The following is a 20433-nucleotide window of genomic DNA, read 5'->3' as shown; positions in this document are numbered from 1 at the left end:
AGATAAACTATGTTGGGACTCCTATTGATTTAACAAAATCCAAGGTCTACATAATTGCATAATATGTATTAATTTGGCATCCAATCAGAAAATAGAGGCTGGGCACTTAACATAACAAGAATTCATTCCAATCAAAATTTAGGGGTAACTATGGGATTCCATAGCAATTGCAATTTGCAATTGGGTGTTCTGGTGGGCAGGCTTGTAGAATGACTTCTTGGTAATGAAAAGGATTTCATATGATATTAATGAGTAATCAGGTAAGGTAACTCATTAAAAAAGAGCAAATAATCCATGTTTATTCCATGTCTATTGATTGTCCAAGATATCTTCTGGAAAAGGTCTGTAGTGTCACTGGTTTGTTTAGTTTGTTAGAACATATTTATGTTCTTCCCATTTGAGGGTCTCTCTGCTAGAACTTTTCATTCCAGCTAGAGCTGACCTGAAATACAACTGAGGGAATACTTTGACTTGACATGAAGTGTCCCCTCAAAATGTACCCTAATTCTGCCTCCTCTGTGTATTTTCAAAGCCAAAGAAGCAAGGCAATAGAAACAATCTGTTGCATCCCTTATAGCTTCCAATACAGCAAGAGGAAACATATAGCACCAGAAGGTAATGTTCGGCCATGCTAATGCCAGGAAGTTCTCTCCCCCTGTCTGCACAAGGGACAAACTTTTCCCATGTTTGTATCCCTCCCCATCCCCATCTCCAACAGAAATGGAGAAAGGAAAAGCCAACGTCCCACAAAAAAGTCTTCATTTCAGTAAATGTTTAGCTGCCCTCATCATGGAGTTTCCATAAGCAAAACAGATAAAGACAATAGAAGATGGAATAACAGTAGCAAGAACAAGGCTCTTATGATGGAATGTCCCTCCATCCAAAAATTTCCTCTACATAGAAAGTCAGGGAGCGGGGTTCTGGACCAGCCTTCTCCCTGAGATCCTAGTTCACAAGGATATTTTTCAAAATGTTGAAGCATTAAATCATGTAAGCCTCCACATGCTGCATGAAGTGACACGGCCCAGACATAGGCTTCAACAGGACTTACTTCTAAGTAAAAATGCAAAGGAACAGGCTATATGTCAATCTCATTGGGTTTCAATATGCCCCTCATTAAATGAATTATACCATTATTTTGGGGAAATACGTATAGTATCAGTGTGGACAATTTTGATACTTCCCATCTCCTCATACCAACCAGCCCATGTGTTTAAGCAGGGGAACATGTCAAGAGCACAACTAGTATTTTGGCAGTGTGGAATGCACTGAGAGGATATCAGGACACCAGGAAATATGTCAGGATGTGCAAACTCTAGGCATGACCCCCTTTTTAATTCCATGGGCCAGTTTGATGGGGAAAGGTATCATCTAACCAGCCCTGTGTATGATAAAAAGGCTATCAGAGAAAACTGAGAGATCTTATAATCCATTTCATTTTCTAGTCATTCAAGCAATGCTGATATACAGAAGTGTTAACAATTCCTGTGAGGACTGTTAACAAGTCTAAAAACCACAGAACGTTATTAGCAATAGCGGCTATTGCTGTATGGAATGGCCATTCTGTGATTAAATATTTTTGCACATCAGAGATGGGAAGGGAAATGATGGGATGGGAAGCTCTTACAAGCAATAATATGGGCAGGACTGTGAGTAATCTGTGCTTCTAAAAGGGTTTCTGCACTAAGAAAAGATGGATTCTTCAGCCTGTATTAGAGGTGGGCGCATGAACCAAAAGTCGTAGCTTGGCTCAAATTCGAATCAAACTCGAGCCAAACTGTGTGTGCTGCCAAACCAGTTTGGTCAAATTACCAAACAATTTTCATTATTTTTGTATAAATTTTTCTGTTATTGCTACTCATGGGGAGACATTAAAGCCCCACCACAGGAAATCTTATTCACTAAGTCCTCTGGCTTCTGAAATATCATCAAACATTCATTATACATTTTCAAGAATAGCTTCACAATGATAAAGGCTAGAAATTTTTTAAATAAATATTGAGATTCTTGAGAAACGAGGGTTTGTTTCTGGCAATATTGCAAAATCACAGCATATACACAGCATTGACAACAAATCCTATATGCTTCCTTCTGCTGATGTTGATTCTGTATATGGGTCCATATGCAGCATATGGAGGAAAAACAAAGGGGTGGCTGTTTCCATTCCTCCCCCCCTAACTCTACCCATTACACTGCAACTCTGTCCAGGTCACATTTTCCTGGAAATTACTAGTGTGATGGATTTCAGGCCTCACTTTGAACTGTGGACTAGAATGCAATTTGAAGGACCCTGGCGCAGGGTCATTCTGTGTTTCCCTCCTCCTGCAAACAACTGCCAATGAAATGGAGTGGAGAAACTCTCAGTCTGATGATGTCTCAACACACATTACATAGAACAAATGGGCAGAAGGTAGACTGTGGTCCACTGGTGGAGCACCGGGCAATTTCTGGTGAACCACCATGCATCTGCTCGTTGCTGGGTTCTTGTAAAGAGAACTATGACAAAGCAGACTGGTGTAATCCAGCAAAACACTTCTGATGTTCTTGAGCAAGACTTGCATGCTCAGTATTAGCAAAAATACGTAGACTGTGCAAAACCAACATTAGCCTACACCTGCCCTAGATTTTTCATGGGGAAGGAGTAAAGGGGCTGATATTTTCAACAGTATCCCCACATCTTATTCCAGGCTATATGTATACCCATCTTTTTGCATCTAATGAAGTGGAAGCTACCCATACAAAAGCCATAGTAAATGTACTAGCTAGCTAATCCCCTTTGCAAGAGGAAAACTAGCTTTGCAAAATGCATTTCCTGACAAAGTACCAGTGATTCCCGTCTCCGTAACAGTAGAGGGAAAAAAGTTACTCTGTGCAAGCTAACCTTTTATGGTCAAGAAATGTGTTTTCTCCATTCTCATATTTTGTTATGGAATGAGCTCACCTACGTCTAGACTGCATTTTCCTTATAACTAAACGACAACTTAAGAAAACACATATAATTTGTTGCAAAAGATCTTGCTATTGGGTAAAACCAAACATCTGTGTAGAAAACAGGAATTTCTATCAGGAGGTCACTGGAAGTAAAGGAACGACAGTCATATTAGAGCATTTGGAAAATGGTAACACAGTTCTTACAAGGGGGGAAAGAGGTTAAAAAGAGCAGCCATGACTGATGCCGAATTCAAAATACTATTAACTGTTGTATGCTGATGAATACAGTTATTTGTTTTTGCATTAGATGAGCTGTATTAGAGGAGCTTTGCTTTGGCAGAAGACACATGACAAGATCAATGACAGATTTGATGGTTAGGCTTTGGTCTAGCTCTTATATGCAGCAACTGAGGTAGCAAACCTGTTTTTCAGGGTACTAAAACTGTTTCTGGACTCTGCTATTTCAAGGCCTCAGTGGGGGCAGATGATAACACCTGGTGGGTTAAGGGAATATTTTGGCTGTGCTTGATGCCAAGAGTTTTAGCCTGCCGTAGCTTTCTCCCTGATATGCTATAAGTGCAGGAATTTCCTTTTTTTAAAAATGGGAAAGCCTTCAACCATGTGATTTGCCCCTACTGCAGTCTATACAAGTACAGTCCCGGAACAGTTTTACCACCACATCCAGCTTCTGTGCAAATCGAGGCCTCTGTTCAAATCCTGGAATTCTTTGCACTCCATCAAAAGCTGGGTGTGGTTGAGGGTTGGCAGCCAAACAGGGCTGAGCTTAGTAGGTAGCGCAGCAGCCACAGTAACTTTTTGCACGGCCTACAAAGAGTGGAGGAGCAGGCCCTTAAATTATTTGCTGTGAATGAAAACAGGTTGTGTTGGTGGAACCTAGAAAGTTAAGAATATCAATAATAATAGGCGTAGGCCCACAAAGAAAAATATATTGGTTTGTGTATTTTCTTCTTTGGTGCTTTTGGTAATAGTCCTAACATTCTTTTGATTAATTTATATTACAAATTAATATAACATTCTTTTTTATTTTGAGTGGACAAGCAAACACATTTCACAAGGGGGAGAAGAGGGGCAAGGCAAGAGATCTTTCCTCCTTTTATCCCCACCCTTGAGAAGGCTTGGGCTAGATGGTGCCATGTGGGTAAGATCCACTGGGGCCAATTCTTTGTCTCCCCACAGTCCTTTAAACTCTCTCTCTCTCTCTCTCTCTGTCCTTTTTATAGTTTAAATGAACCAGAGGGGACTGGAGTTGGGTTTTTTTAAAGTCCCAGTCCCCATCTTAGAATGAAAGAGAAGAAGAAGCTCTTTGGCCTAATTCCTGCCTTCATTCTGTTGAGAGTTTGAGCCTGCTTTCCACTGCCAGTGTTCAGGACATGCATGGGCCCGCTGCACTGGGGAAGAGTGGGGATGGTGGATGCATGGTTTGCGGGAGAGTCGGGGATCATTTCAAACATTCAAGATTCTTCTACATACCTCTGGAGATCCCCAGTGTGCAAGAACTAATTCTGACCCTTTTCCTCTGCATGAGGGACACTCACTAGCACATACCTGCCATCACGTCCCAATTTTCACTATACTCATAATGATTCAATTTCAGTCACACGAAACAGCGTAGCTGGGAATAGGGCCAAACTCTTTTCTTCGACTCCTCCATGCCCATTGTTTTCAAAATGTGAGGGAAGGGCACATCATGACTAATTTTGGATGACTGTTGGACCACTGACCAATTTCTGGTGGACCACCTAATGATTGCTGGGAGTCTTGCAAAGAATACTGGACTAAGTAGACCTTGGTCTGATCCTGCAAAGTATTTCTGATGTTCTTCAACAGAAGTGTATATTCGGGATCACAGCACAGGTTAGTTATGTATTAATGGTTAAGAAACATCCTGAGCCTACAAACTCTTGCTCTGTAAATTTAACAGATTGGTGGACCATAGGGAATTAAGTTTTTTTTAAAGTAGTTCATGAAGGACTGAAGTTAGCTCTTCTCTGGAACATATAGTAAGAAAAGCACAACAGACAGGAGATGTGCATGCCTCTCTCCCCTCCTATTTTACTTTGTTAAAAAATATAGAATATTTACCCATTAAGTACAAATGGGCCAATTCACATATTACATATTTTTGTGTACACCTATCAATACAGGTGTGCAACAAAATGTTAGTGGCAAAGTATTGGAAGAGTAGTTAACTGCCTAGCTTGAGAGAATGGTGCACTGAAGTATGATTAGTATCATGGATGTGTACATCTTCAACAATGAACAAGGACAGACTGGAAGCTTCTCACATGCGGCTTCTGAAGCCTTTTAACTCACATCCACTTCGGATTGGAGGGGGTGCGTTCACATATTGGCTAGTTTTACCCCAAAGTCCCTGTGAGTTATTGGGGAGCAGTTCACACACAATTGGAGTTTTTCACTGTGCATTAGAGTGTCACCCGATTTATATCCAGGATTTTAAAAATCCAGTATTTGTGTAGGTTTTCTGGAACAACTTTGAATTCGCAGTAAGCCTCCCCATAAACCTGTGTATAAAAGCCCCTGGGGAAGAATATGCTCAGCTGGTACCAACTGCCACGTGGTTCCTCGCCTCCCATGACAGTTTCGCCTCCCATGACATCAGTTTCGCCTCCCATGACAGTTTCGCCTCCCATGACATCTCGCCTCCCATGACATCAGCAGCCATTCCATTTGGCTGCATCTGAGGGCTGCTCTGGGAAGAGCACCTGTATGCTTCTATGCAGAAGGTTCCAAGTTTCCTCCTGGCATCTCCAATATAGGGTTGAGAAAAACTCCAGCCTGCAACCTTGGAGGAGCCACTGCCAGTCTGTGTAGACAATACTGAGCTAGATGTACCAATGGTCTGACTCGACAGAAGGCAGCTTCCTATGTTCCTATGTAAGATAAGATAACAAGACCCACTCCATAAGGCTCGCTAGCTGGGACCAGTTACCATGTGGCCCTCCACACCCACAATTGCTTCCATTAGCAACCATGCCATCTGGCTGCTTCAGAAGGAGAGGTTACACAGCAAGGCCTTCTCCAGCAGCCTGCTGGAAACCAATTGTCATTTCACTTCTTCATTTCTGCAGTCATCATCCCACCTGGCTATTGTTTAACAGTATGAAAAAGTTGCCTTTTCTTCTTCCCTTCCTATTTCCTCGCACTTTCTATCATATCTCTTAGACTGCATGTCTTTGTTTTAAACTGTAAACTACCTTTTGTGCTTCAGGGGGAAAGTGGCTTATATTGTAAATAAATAAATTGCTAATCATATCCCTAGAAGAAAGCTGCACCAAAGGAGTATCAGCTGTCTCCTGTTGCATACACATAGGATACTTAGCATACAATGCTTCCTTATTTGGTCCAAAGCGGACCAAAAATAAATAAATAAAGCCTAGAACAAGTTAAAAGTTCACAAAGCAATTGAAGAAATTTATTGTTTATTGGAACATTATTAAACCAAAAGAGTGATATAATGGGCGTGTTTATCATTTATATTTGATTGTGTGTTGTTTAATGGTCAGACTATTTAACTGTGTGTTTCTATATGTTTTAATATTTAACATGACATGACATGACACAACACAAAAGTCCTACAGAGATGGTAAGACCTGCACCACTGCTGCTTTGGTCCTGAAAGCACCACCATTGCTACAGAGAACCATTACCAGAAAGAAACCTTGTAATGTTGGTAGCGCCACCACCAGTTTTCTACAGAGGCCCTGCTGCTTATGGGTTCTGTAGCAGTGCCGCCACAAATCCAACTGTCTCCATGGGACTTGCATATCATGTCAGCCAACTTTTAAAATGAAGTGTATAACCAAATACATAGGTGGCAGTGCCAAACTTGCTTGCCAACATGTGTATCATACAGGTACACTCTCCAGTGAGCCACGGTTGACCGATCCTCCATGTTGAGTGAATACTCAAAGGCAAAGCCAGGCTTGTTGCTGCATAATGCGTGAAACAGTCCAGTGACTGACAGTGGAGAGATGGGAATATTTTTCAGGTGCTTCTATTCTTTGGGACCCATCACTTGGATATCTCACAAAGACCTGATTATATTTCCAACAGAGCATTCTCTCATACTGCTCTCCCCAAAGTGCTTAGCTCACAACTTGGAACATCAGTGGCTTCTCACACCTGAAGCAAAGTTAATTCTCTTTTATTTTGGCTTGGGGATTTGAACTATGTAGCTCTGCTGACATCACTACAGTTAGAGGGCACTCGAGGTCTTCTGAGGAGAGACTTCAAGCCCCACGGAAAGACACATTAGCAATTCTAACAAGTTCCTCCCTATTCATACAAAGTACAACATGGCTTCAACTAAGCTGGATAATGACACTCAGCCTATCACTGGATGCGAAATATAAAACCTGTCTGATTTACTTCTTGGTGTTGTTCATGACAACAAATATTTACATCTTTGCTTTATGTTGTGCTTGTAATACTGCTGTGGAAATATACGAAAATGATAGACCAGAACTGGGCTTAGTTTTCATTGAGGTGGTGACCTGCATATGGGCTGTATCACTTCAGACACTGGGAAGACACATGATTATATGGTCCTCCATATTAAAAAAAATCTCTTTACATAGAAAACTAGCTGATGAGGGAGAAGGGTTCTAGACTTGTTCTCCATGACATCAAATTTTATGGGTACAAGGAATTTGTTATAAGAAGGGGCATTCAGTCACATGAACCACCTAAGCTGCAGCCTTGAAGTGGTACAGCCAGGGGCGTAACTATAATAGGGCAAGGGGAGGCAGTTGTCTGGTGGCCCACTGCCTTGGGGGGCCCCCCAGAGGCAGGTCACATGACTGACTCCCCCAGCTGCACACCCACCCGGGCTTCCTTCACTTGTCTTCATCCTCTGAAATTAATGTGAGTGTTAAGACCTAGAGCTACCAGAACAGCATGTCTTTCTTTAGTACCATTAAATGACTTGCATCGTCCACAGTTTACAAAATCTTTTAAAAATAATTTAGGATGATGTTCTATTGTGGCACATAGGGGAGAGAGAGAGAGAGAGAGAGAGAGAGAGAGAGAGAGAGAGAGAGAGAGAGAGAATACACACACACACTATGCTTTTTGTTACCACTATTCAGCCTCATTTAAGGTTTCTTTACTTCATGAGCTGAGCTTCAGTGATTGGGAGGGGGCCCATTTTAAAATCTTGTCTCTGGACCCACTCCAACCTTGCTACGCCCCTTGGTACAGCCCAAACACTAGTCTACTTCCTGAGAAATAGGCACTAGATTTTTGTGACCCATAACCTAGTGGTGAATCTGTCTCTCTGTAGAAAGTTTAGTTAAAAAAATGTGGCAGCCAGTAATGGAGTGGAGGCAGGAAAATGCACATCATATTACATGCTTCCTTTAGACATTTTGAAGAGAGGTGTAACATGACAAGGATTGCACTTTTCATTGGCAGCTCTATGATCTGCATCGCAATCTAATTCCAACCTAGGACAAACATTAAAATTGGCAACAAAACAAAACAAAATGTAGCTTGGATGTCAAGGCTCCCTTTTTAAAAATTCAAGCTACCATGGCCGCTCTGGGCTCCTAGAAGGAAGAGTGGGATATAAATGTAAAAATAAAAATAAATATGAGATATCCCCTCCCCAAATATTCATGTAAACCTGAAACCAAAATCCAAGCTGCCATGGCTGTTCTGGGCTCCTTGAAGGAAGAGTGGGATATAAATGTAAAAATAAAAATAAAAATGAGATGTCCCCTCCCCAAATATTCATGTAAACTCTTGCTATCAGAGTTCCTGGAAAACCATTAAAATATTTCATTTGTCTATTCATTCAAAACAACAGCTTAGAATTAAATAGCTGTTCTTTCTGGAGATAAATCTAGAGCTTAAGAAAAGGTCCACCAGACCTTATAAAGGTCCATCTACTCAGCCTAAAAACTCAGGGCATCCTTCCTGGTACAAAAGCAGCCACACATATATGGCTGACTGGCCATATAACCCAGTGGAGCCCTTCTTAACACATGTGCATCAGCACACCAGCATCATAATACAGGTGAAACTCGGAAAATTAGAATATCGTGCAAAAGTCCATTAATTTCAGTAATGCAAATTAAAAGGTGAAACTGATATATGAGACAGACGCATTACATGCAAAGCGAGATAAGTCAAGCCTTAATTTGTTATAATTGTGATGATCATGGCGTACAGCTCATGAAAACCCCAAATCCACAATCCCAGAAAATTCGAATATTACATGGAACCAAGAAGACAAGGATTGTAGAATAGAACAATATCGGACCTCTGAAAAGTATACAGTGTACTGTGCTTGATTGGCCAGCAAACTCGCCTGACCTGACCCCATAGAGAATCTATGGGGCATTGCCAAGAGAAGGATGAGAGACATGAGACCAAACAATGCAGAATTGCTGAAGGCCGCTAATGAAGCATCCTGGTCTTCCATAATACCTCATCAGTGCCACAGGCTGATAGCATCCATGCCATGCCACATTGAGGCAGTAATTGCTGCAAAAGGGGCCCAAACCAAGTACTGAATACATATGCATGCTTATACTTTTCAGAGGTCCGATATTGTTCTATTCTACAATCCTTGTCTTCTTGGTTCCATGTAATATTCGAATTTTCTGGGATTGTGGATTTGGGGTTTTCATGAGCTGTACGCCATGATCATCACAATTATAACAAATTAAGGCTTGACTTATCTCGCTTTGCATGTAATGCGTCTGTCTCATATATCAGTTTCACCTTTTAATTTGCATTACTGAAATTAATGGACTTTTGCACGATATTCTAATTTTCCGAGTTTCACCTGTATGCCAATAAACAAATGGATCATAGAACAAGTCAATACAGAATTTTCACTCCAGGCACAAATTACCAGGCTCAAATGATCATATTTGGAAACATTATGTGAAAACCCAGCTCCCTTGAGGGGTCCATAATGCTGGGGAAAGTTGAAGGAAAGAGAAGAAGAGGACAACCAGCAGCAAGGTGGATGGACTTGATCACGGCAGTAATGAATGCACCACTGAGAGACCTTAAAGGCCAAGTTGAAGACAGATCATCCTGGAGAGAATCTATCTATGTGGTCGCTAAGAGTCGACACCGACTTGATGGCACTTAATCAATCAATCAATTACCCAGTACAGGAGGCCTGTTCAAATGTCTTGATATTGGCTAAAACCAGGTGCTGGGAAATTTAGGACAGCTAGAAGGAAGTACTTCCTCACACAGCACAAGATTAATTTATGGAACTCCTTGTCACAAGGAGGTAGTGATGGCCATTAGCCTAGATGGCTTTAAAAGGCAATTGAGCAAATTTATGAAGGTCAAGTCTATCAATGGCTGCTAGTCAAGATGACTAAATACAACTTCCAATTCACCAGCTGCTGGGGAACAATATTGGGAAAGGGCTATTTGCTACAGATCTCACTTCTCAGCTTCCCAAAGGCATCTGGTTCCCCACTGTGGGAAACAGGATGCTGGACTAGATGGACCTTTGGTCTGGTCCAGCAGTGCTCTCCATACTGCATATGTTCTTGCAGGTGACATTCATGTGATATGGACACAAAATTGATACTATCTGGGTAGTTTCTGGATCCAAATGTTACTGGAGTAGGGTGGGGGAGATAACTTGGGAAAGCAGCTCTGCTGCCACTGTGGACAATGGACAGTATATGAACTGGCCCTGCTTTAAATTAGTGTTATAGCTATAATGTTTTCAATCAAATCTAAATTGCACATAGGAAAAGCTGAAATATTGTCAAATCAACTAGGCACTACCTGCAGAAGTATCATTCAGCTTCCTTGAAAATGCTCCATTAGTAGCAGACTGTCCAAACTGTAAATTGGCAACTGATTAAGGAGCATCTGCACAGGCCAGTAAGCCTGGAGTGAGACGATATTAAGAGACTGGAAGAGGCTAAAACCTTTGGCAGACAATAAAGTGAGAGTCAACTTAGAAATTGAAAGTTGGTGCATCTGGAGAATCATTATCCTGAGCTGAGATATTAAAAGGGAGGGAGAAAGTTAGGAAGCAATGATAGCTCACCAGACTCTGGGGGATCTACAACCTTTGCTTAGACACACATTTTATTAAAGCTAAATAAACAAATATTGGGTGGGAAACGGATATGAACCTAAAAAGAAGAAATGGGGGCCAAAGTAAGTGACTCAGCATGCAAAAATATATGTACGAGAGTCAGCGGAAAGGAAGACATCTCTGTATGTCAATAATACCTTAACTGTGTGTCCTGATTAAGAGCACAAGAAATAACTAATGAAATTATTAAAGGATTCTTTAAGGCTGCTGCCTACTACATCTCCCTTATCACTCCTGACCATCTCTGCACCTTGGAGACATTGGGGAAGGCCCCTGCCTTCCAACAGCTCCCTCCTGAGCCCCTTTGATGTTGCTTGTGACCCCCACCCGGAGGTCCCCTGCAGAACCCCTGCAGGAAACATTACTTTGTTCTTATGTGTAAGAATAAAGATTTACATAGTAAATCTTTGGGGGGGTGAGAGGAGCGTGCCTCCCATTTGAATTTGGAAGGGGGGAAGAGCATGCTGCTGGAAAGAAAATATTGCTGTCTACACTTCTGTGCCAATCAAAAGGCTTGTATGGCCCCAGTGCGTACAAGGAGCTCCCAAGAGAGTACCATCATTCATATAAATGAGGGCAGCACCTCTATGCGTTCATTGGTGTTGTGTAAGCAGAACTACCTGTCCCCAGCATGGAACTGCACAAGGGCAAGACCACAGATTTCCACCTCAACTTGGGGTTCCCTCAAAGGGCCACAGCCCCCCTTTCACCTACACTTCTCCAATTCACACCCTTTTGATCACAATTTGTAGAGAAGCAGCAAATTTGGAAGAAACAAAGTCAAGGCAGAACAGTTGAGCAAGTGTGTGCTTGCATACTGCAATCCTTGAATACATATCAGAGCTCCTGGGTAGGGGCTTTAATGTGGTACAGTGCATGCAATGGTGAGAGGTGGAATTTACCAGTCATCATTTAAGTGGATTTACGGATCACTTACTTTCAATGTCCAACATGCAGTGAGATGCCAAAAGTGGCTATGTAGAGCTGCCCTCTTCAGGCTTCTCAGACCAAGGACCCACCATGAATCCCACCCTGCAAGATAGAATCTTTTGACCCAAAGTGTCTATGTTTCTCCTCTCTTTAGGGCAGGGTTTCTCAACGTGTGGGTCCCCAGATGTTATTGGACTTCAACTCCCATAATCCCCAGCCCCAGTGGCCTTTGGTTGGGAATTATGGGAGTTGAAGTCCAATTACATCTGGGGACCCACACGTTGAGAATCCCTGCTTTAGGGGGACCAAATGCAAAAGAATACAAGAGGACTCTTGCACCTTTATTAGCTGTGTAAATGAGGGCATTTTGGCGGATGAGCTTTTCTCATTGTGTAACAAGCTCCAGCTGCCACATTTCCCTCTTTTATATAAACTATTGAAGGTAAGAGACCTCTATCTGCCTTTGCATTGGTTTTCTCCCTGTATTTCTGCTGAAACTAGGGTAAGACACTTTCTTCCTAACATGCCATTTTTAGCCTCCTTTCCAGTAGGCTTATGAGATCACCTGGCTCTCTGTGTGTGTCTATGTGTCCATCCGTGTGTCCACCCCGCCATCAACTTTGCAACACGTAGACCAATATGAACCAAATCAGGTACAGTTGTAGGGACACATAGCGACACCTCAATGACATAGTTTGGGATGATGTCATCCACACCAGTTCAAGATGGCAGCCACGTGAACATCTGAGGCACAAGCAGGCTAATTTGTGGACTGTCTAACCAATTTAAACCAAATTAGGTACAGTTGCAGTGAGTGACACACAGGGACACCTCAATGGCATAGTTTGTGATGATGTCATCCACACTGATTCAAGATGGCGGACACAAACTTTTGAGGTGCAAGTGGGCTAACTTGTGAACGGCTTAACCAATTTGAACCAAATTTGCTGAAGCTGTAGGGACACATAGGGACACCTCAGTGATGTCTGTGATTATTCATCTACCCCAATCCAAGATGAATGATGTGTGAACATTTGAGGCACAAATGCACTAACTTGACTGTCTAACCAATTTGGACCAAATTTGGTACAACTGTAATGAGCAACACAAAGGGTCACCTCCATGGTGTAGTTGTAGTTTGTAATGATGTCATCCACCCCAATCCAAGGTGGCGGATGTGTGAACATTTGAGGAGCAAGAGATCTAGCTTGTGGACCTCAATTTGAACCAAATTCAGTCCAGTTGTAGAGAAAGAGAAAGGAAAGTCGGCCAATTAGCACTTACTAGAACTTGTTCTATTTGGAGGGGAATTTTGTTTGTTTGTTTATAGGAACATTCAGTCACCTGAGCCTCCACCTACAATCTGAAGCGATTCAGCTGAGACACAGATTTACCACTCCTGCAAGAACAAGGCCTACAAAGCCAGGGTGTAGGCAGCAGTGGCGCACTCAAGATGAAGGCAGGGGTGTTTGTGACATTGATACAGTCGGGCATATGGACCTATTGCTCCTGTCCAGGCATGTCACTCTCCCACTGCCTGTTTCACTTGTGGCACATTAGCAGAGCCTGGCTGGATCAGAAAAAAGACCCATCTGCCTGAGCATCCTGTGACAAGCAGTAGCCAGCCAGATAACTTTTGGAAGCTCATGAACAAGGCCTGAAGGCAATGCTATGTGCTTCCAAACAACCAGTATTTAGAAATATACTGCCTCTGAATATGGAGGTTTCACTGACCTAAAGGGCAGGGGGTCGGGGAAGAGCACAATATATATATTTTTTTCAGTGTTGTGAGCATTAAATGCCTCAGATACTTGGCTTTTCACTATTACTTGGCGTTAAAGGCCATTTGCTGAGGATTCAGAACAATGTCCTGTCGTCAAATATCTTTGAAGGCAATGTTTTTAAAAAAAATGGGAGTAGCATATGCTTCTTGCTGCCACACATGCAATAATCAGATAGTAGGGGTTGGGGGAAATACAGAGTTTCAAACATCATCAGATTTCGGTATGGGTGAATGCCAAATTAAATATATTGTAGCTGGATTAAACTCTGACCTCCTTTTCTTCTTTTGTGGTGTGTTAGCTGGCAAGTCTTTGCAGCTACTGCAAAGTGAAGACTCCATGTTATGAAAGCTATTAGAACCACACCAGTAAGTTCATTCCCTTGCAGATGTGGAGAGGAGGATGTGGATGTAGTTGGGCTTAAGAAACGGAAATGGGACAGTCAAGAAGCCTCTTGATCACCTATCATCAACCCTTCAGTCATGATTAATGTTTTGGCAGAGGAATCAGCATGACAATTGATTGCCACAGGTGTTAGAGCATGAGGCAAAATTAATTATGAGAGGGATGAGTTGGGGGAGGCATTCCTGTCACTGGGAGAGATCAGCATTTTGCTACTCTGAGGCTGGAACTGGATGTTATAGAGCATGTGTGTGATCTGAGTTTCCCTGCCCCCACAAGCAGCAGCCAGTGAAGCAGAGTGGGAGAGAACTTGGAGTGCAGTGATGTCACATCATGTGTTTTGTATTATTAGATGTTATGGGGGAAGAGGAGGAAAAGATGACACGAGTTTGATGCTTTCAGCCACACTATTCTCGTAATGTCTACCTCCAGGCTGAGGGTGAAGCATTACATCTGAATTAACATATCGCTTTTCTATCCTGTTTCTTCATGTGCGATTATCCTGTTTGATCCTTATGACAACCATGTGAGGCACGTTTAGCTATAAGATTGTGGCTGACATACTGTGCAACATTATATGCCTCTTGCAATGAAATGTTCACATGGTTGAACAACTTGTGGCCGTTATTTCTCAAGGCCATCAGTTGTGCAGCTGCATTCGCCACAACAGCACTCTTGCACAACCGTATGAATATTACATTACAACTTGCACATAACATTGCACAGTATGTTGCAATGTTGCACTGGCCTATGGTCTCCCAATGTACTTTAGGGATAAGAAGATCTGAATCCATACCCCTGGGTATCTACAACACCACGCTAACAGTCTCTCTTTGGGAAACAACCATTAATTCCGCTAACCCAGAAGTGAAAGAAACTCCATTATTCCCTGATGCTGTTCCTCCCTAGCACCGGTAGTTGGCAGCCTAGTGATTAACCCATATAGTTGACTGCATGGCTATTATAACTAATACTGAAATGCAAGTGCAGAACATCTCAAAGTCCATTGAGAATTCAGAAAAATATTCTGATGGTGAAATGTTACTTCAGAATGCTAGTTTGGAAAAAGAGTGGGGTGGGTTTTTTTAAAACAAACAACAAACACAACAACAACAACAACAAATTGTTTCTTAACCTGAGCTCTAGTAAGGCGCAAAGATTCTTGAACCAGAGACTTTGGTTTACTAGAAACAAAACACTTTACTCTCTGTGACACCTCCCAAAGGAGAGAGATGCTTGCCTACTCTCTGCTGTACTTCAGAACAACTACTGTAGATGGGTAGGGGGTGATATTACAACAAAATCAGCAGCAGTCAGATCATTCAAAAGGGAATCCACCTGATCCTATAAAGCAGCTGACTCTGAACTGGCTGCTCAGTCGAAGCAACTGGATGCTCAAGTCCAAATGAGTTCTCCTTGGTGATCTGCTGACCACCTTGAAAGTCAGCCTGTTTCTCAGCTTCACCACCTACAGACTTCCAGCCTACCGCCAAAGGGCCCCATTTCACATGGCAGATGGGAATAGTGGCTGACATACTGTGGAAGGAACTGCAGATCCAAGAGAAGATGCATGTCCATGCTGCTTGCAGGGGCAGAGATGTTCCATGCCTAAGCACTGCATCAGTGCAGTTGTGACACTACTCCCATTGGGAATGATGAGAGTATTGTTGCAACTGCGGTAACATAGTAGGCATGGAGCAGTCCCATCTCTGTAGAATGTCTTGCAGCAGTGTGTGTACTCCCCTCTTGGATCTGCAGTTACTTGTATAGTATGTCAGCCAGTGACTGGTGTCACAACCGATAGATACTATAGTCACCCAGAGGCTTCTGAACAGATGAAAGTTAATTCACATTTGAAGAGGCTGAGAAGTCTGAGTAATTTGGAAACCCCAGGAGAAATGGATCCAAATGTGGGGCTTTTTTTTCACCAACTCCCTACTTCTACAGAAAACCATCAGGATTGGAAGTGTGAACATGGAAGTAGCAGGGATATTTTTATATCAACTTGCCAAGTCACAGAAATCAACATAGTTCAGTTGGATTGCCAACATACATAAGGGGTTTTCCTGAACAGTGTTAACAAAGTAATTCATTCCAGAGTTCAGCTGACATTTCTAATGAAGAAAGAGTGCATGATCTCAGGATTATTGAAAACTGAAGTCTTTTTTCTTCTCAAGGCATTGCCTTAATTAAGCAATAATATATGAGAATGGAGCTATACAATATCTAGAGCAATCAGAAAACTCAGTAAATCCCTGGAGTCCCCACCAGCACTTGTGCATATATGATCAAGACAAACAGCCCATTTATTTGGTGAACCTGATATTGGATTATACCATTTCACAGGAATATAGGAAGCTGCCGTATATTGAGTCAAACCATTGGTCCACTTAGCTCAGTATTGTCTGCACTGGCAGCAATTCTCCATGGTTCCAGGCAGGAGTCTTCCCAGCCCTACTGGGGATGCCATGGGTTGAACCTGGGACCTTCTGGATAGAAGCCAGGGTCCCCCAGCAGCTTATTTGGTTGGACTGATTCTCAAATGGGAGGATCCTCACCTAGCCATGGCTGGCTATTAGCTTTGGAACTTGGGATCAGAGCAGTGCTCCCTCTAAGGTGTCTGTGTGTGCGCGTGCACGGACACTTACACTGTTTTTGATGTTCGCTCAGTCAATTTTAGATTCTGCTCAAGTTGAATCAGGAAGGCCCCACTCTGATTGCTCATGTGTGCACACTTCCTTGATATTGCCGCCCAGAACAAAACTCATTCCACACACAGATGGAAAAAAATTAGAGCGAACAATGGACCAGAGGACACAGATTATTGATTTAATAAGCCACTTTGAATATGAATTTTCACTGAAAAGTGGCTAGAAAGTGTGAAGAACAGTTAGCTACATATTGAGTTTCACAGTTGGATAGTCCTTTGAGCAGCGGCGTAGCCACTATTGGGCGACTGGGTTCAAAGAATCCGGGCTGCCAACCCTCAGGGGCCACGCCTTGTGGCCCCGACATACCCCCCTGTGTCTGATGTCAGATGCAGGGGGCGTGGTTTAGCTCCTGTTTAGCTTAGAGTTAAATGGCCAGCACTGCCTTAAGGACAGGGAAAGCTGCTTCTGGCTGCACTGCAAATGCAGCGCTGGCCCCGATTTAGCTCCCGTTCAGGAGCTAGACCATACCCCCGCGCCTGACATCAGACACGGGGGACATGGCTAACCACCCGTGTCTGACATCAGATACAGGGGGTAAGGCGAGGGGGGCTGCCACTGAGGCTGAACATGGGCCACTGCTGGCCTCCCTCCACCAGTGCCTTTGAGCCTTGGTGTCCCACAGTCTTATACTCTATTTGCTGTACTATACTGTCCCTCAAATTAGCAAGGTAAGAAAAATAAATCTTATTTGCAGCACAGGTCGGCAAATTTCCCCCCATACTATCATACAGATAAGGAAGGTAGAAAAGAAGGGAGAAAGAGAATGTAGCATTCAGTCAATTTGTTATCCCAAAGCAAAACAAACAAACAAACCAAAAAAACAACCAACCACAAAACACACCCGAACGCCTTTGAAGTTCACTTTGTTTTAAAGTTTCCAAATATAATTCCTTGTTATTAGCACACTGGTTGTTTGGGATAACACATTCCATATGTTGAATTCCCTTTGCACAATATAGTTTGCACTAAACTCTGCCGTTTTCTTATTTTAAGCTCTTACCTTCCCAAAAGGTTAATGGTTAACTGGAACTGGTTTGATTAGACTTTGTATTTTGAAAATGTTTGACTTGCCACATAGTCTCCTGTTTCCCAAGCAAATAAGCCCAACCAAATCTTCTTCTGAAAGAGGTCCATTTAGTCCATTACTGAGCATGGCTCTACACTTTACATGGCTAAAGTATTGTGACTGTGAGCCCCCACCTACAGTCTGTAATGGTGTAGCCCAGAAAGAGTTCTGCCATCTCAGTGAGTACTACGCCACCTTTGCCCTGATCCATATTTCAGGGTAATATGTACATAGAATCATATTTTTGCATGCTTATCCCTAGATAGTTGATGAACTCTGTACAAATTTTTGGCAATTTTGATTCAAAATGGGGCGGGGGGGGATCCTAGTTTTTATTTCTTTGTATGCCTTTAGTATTGTCATTCGGAGTTGGCTTGTTTGTAAAATGAGTTTCCAAAATAAATTAAAGCATTAGTGTTTGGGCTGCAGCTGTAGGCTCTCTTGTTCATTTCAGCAAATAAACAATGCTTGGAATTATGAAACTGCTTACTCATAAGTAGTACTATTGGCCTCTGGGATTTCTCCAACTTGTAGCCAACATTTCTTACATAACCAGTCAGCTAAGTAACACAGCTGGATGCTTGAAATATTTACCATCCATCTGGAGAATTAAAAAATAAATAAATCTTAGTATCTGTGCTGTGCTGCATGTGGACAGTCAGGCAACATCTTCAGAGAATGAGGCAGTGTCCATCAAAGTTTTGTTGCTATCAGTGTAGTTTAATTTGTATTAGTCTGTATTAACTTTGAGTGCTTTATAAGTAACAAAGAATAAACCTTCATTACTCAGGACTGTCTCACATGTTACATTAAAAACAACAGGCGCTTTCCCAGAATGTTTATCAATCATGTCCGTACTGTTTGTCAGGGAGGTACATGTATACAAGTACACAGGAAGCATTCATCTGGAAGCTTCAATTACATGATGCACCAGGGTATATATTCCCTATGTGTCTCTGTCAAATACCTCCCCCTCAAATAGCATAGAAATGATGTGGTCAACACACTGTGGAAACATGGGCACCCATCTTTTCCTATGTAACATATGAAGTAGCTCTTAAGAGGCATGATAATGGTACTAGTCCTATTCAGACATTATGTCCATACACAGGGACATGTTTTTCTGTGAGGGAATATACATGCATTCATTTAATAAAATGAACCTGGGTATAGGCCCCCTGTATTTAAAGGGGATTTTTTGCAGATGCAGTTCTCATGTAGGAGTAAGAAAAGTTGAGCCAGATAAAATTCCCTCTTCCGTACACCTATTGAAAACATAGGACAGCTATCTTGGGCAGCTGATCACATGTTTGGATCTATATTTGAAATATGGCTGGCACAAAAAAATTCAGACAAAGTAAAATTTGAAGCAAATTTCAGGCTTCCTTCTAAGGAAAAACATCTGAGAATTTTCCAGGGAAGCCAAACACGTTTTTGTTAGAAAACTGAAATTTCTCGTGGAGTTTCTGCACATCCCTAGATAGACAATGCATGGTTTGTGATCTACAAGCAAGCAAAATCAGGAACCATAGTTTGAAGTGGACCTGTTCAGACAACAATCTAAACCACAATGTAGATGAATGTGCTGCGGAGAATCTCACACAGCTGCTATCATTTGATCCTAATTTGATTCTAATTAAAGGTAAAGTGTGCCTTCAAGTCGATTTCGATTCCTTCTATGGTTTATCAATGGCTACTAGTGTGGTGGCTGTGGGCCACCTCCAGCCTCAAAGGCATGATGCCTCTCAATATCAGTTGCAGGGGAGCAACAGCAGGAGAGAGGGCCCTGACCCAGCAGTAGGGATGTGCATTTCGTTTCAGATACAAAACGTTTTGTGCCCAAAACAGGCCATTTCGGCTGTTTTGTAACTGAAACAAAACACCCAGTGCTCAAAACAGAACATTTTGTAGCCAAAACAAAACATCCCTGTTTCAGATACAAAACATTTTGTTGTTTAGGCTGTTTCGGAACTCCATTTTGAAATTGCGAAACGTCTTTCTCCTTCAGTCTCCATTTTGAGTTTTGACATCTGTTTGAATTTCCAGTCCTTCCAGCCTGCCGATTGGCCAGCGAAAGCATGGGCTGATCTGCTGGCAATCGGCTCCTTATTCCTTTTAAGGAAATTTAAGAGTAAAATTTACCCTATTTGGCCAGTGGGGCAGTGTGGATTTATCCTCATTGGCCAGTGTGCACACTGCATGGGGCAGTGTGCATTTCGTTGTTGTTGTTTCATACTGTTGTGTGTAGATCAATTGCATTTCTGGGGGGTGGGATGTGCATGACCTTTGGAAATCTGCCTGGTTCTTTGCAAAGCTCTGCTGTTGTTGATGTGTGATGTTGATGTTATTTGGGGTGGATTCAGGGCAGAAAGGGGGCTTTGGGGGCAGAAGAGTGGGTCAGGTGGTAGCACCCCAATGGGTGCCTGCTGCCACCCAGATTCCAAAGGAATTGGGAAAAGGGCTGATTTTTTAAAGAATTTCTGAAGT

At 42.4% G+C, this 20433-nt stretch overlaps 1 protein-coding gene across 11 annotated transcripts in view; it reads right to left on the bottom strand.

Moving 5' to 3' along the window:
- Positions 1-20433, bottom strand: part of NTF3 (neurotrophin 3) — a 115819-nt gene that overhangs the window by 4836 nt on the left and 90550 nt on the right. The window lies entirely within an intron of this gene.

The sequence above is a fragment of the Hemicordylus capensis genome, chromosome 5, assembly GCF_027244095.1.
Source record: "Hemicordylus capensis ecotype Gifberg chromosome 5, rHemCap1.1.pri, whole genome shotgun sequence".
NCBI classification, from domain to species: Eukaryota; Metazoa; Chordata; class Lepidosauria; order Squamata; family Cordylidae; genus Hemicordylus; species Hemicordylus capensis.
This window is presented reverse-complemented; position numbering and strand designations above follow the sequence as displayed.